Consider the following 1,120-nt stretch of genomic DNA (forward strand, 5'->3'; position numbering starts at 1 on the left):
CGAGCTAGGCGTAAGGACGACTCCCTACGACTCCGCTTAGTGGCAGTTAGGCGAAGGTACGGCCGGCAATATGAGCATATAACCAGGTACGTTCCGGTCATACCCCACCGTAAACCAGGGTTACGTTGCCCGCAGTACTCCCGGGCGGGTCCGGTGACACAGATCCCCTCTGACCCGCAGTTAATTTATGGAGTATGTCAAAAAGTATTGTTATATAACAGCATGTACGCGCCAATGGGTTGGACTTTTCGTTCTCAAAGCACTCTTGATAATTAGTCATGTTTTCGTGTTATTCTTGGTGCAAATATGTAGAGATTCGTGGCGTATCCGAAACATGCTTAAGCCTCCCCACGCTACGCTATCCATTTGTTGAGCATCGCTACGCGAATAAAGAATTCACATAATATTATGCCGATAGCATAGAGTACAGGCCAGCCGATTGTCGGCGTCTGTGTTGCCACTGGCATATTGTCTAGTTGCGATTCCTACTGCTTGCCTGCCCTGTGCCAACCTATCTGCCCACTCCATTCCCGTACCAATTAGAGAAACTTCTCTTTTCGTTCATTGACCTTATCCCAGAAAATGCATAGCCTTTCCTCTGGAATTATGCGCGTGACATTGCATTCTCTGATCGTTAGCATCTGAAAACCGCAGAACTCTGGAACTGAGCATAGCTGTCGTAGTACCTCTGAACTGGGTCGTGGTGGTATGCCCTCTGTTTTAGCTTCCGATTTCAGGTTTTCGTCTGTTTCACAATTAACCATGCAGCTGATAAGAATCATGACAAAGGGTGAAGCAGAAACATCAATAGTCATAGCCGCTGCTGCTGACATTGTGGCTGAGTTTAGAAATTGGCCGAAATGCAGGGGTTCTGTCATCGGATTTTTTCGCGCGAGAAATATTGGAACGGGTATGACAGGTTTTTCTTCAGCTACGAACACGTGCCGGGGTATAAGAGGATGGCGTGAAAATTGCTGCCAGATCGCTTCGCGGCCCCGGTCTTGACCCTTATGGAAGATACATACATCACATACAATTACATACATACGAACTCAATATATTATTAGCAGTATATATATATAGAGAGAGAGAGAGAGAGAGAGGAGAGAGAGACGAGAAG

Source organism: Priapulus caudatus, unplaced genomic scaffold, assembly GCF_000485595.1.
Source record: "Priapulus caudatus unplaced genomic scaffold, Priapulus_caudatus-5.0.1 Scaffold81, whole genome shotgun sequence".
Lineage (NCBI taxonomy): Eukaryota > Metazoa > Priapulida > Priapulimorpha > Priapulimorphida > Priapulidae > Priapulus > Priapulus caudatus.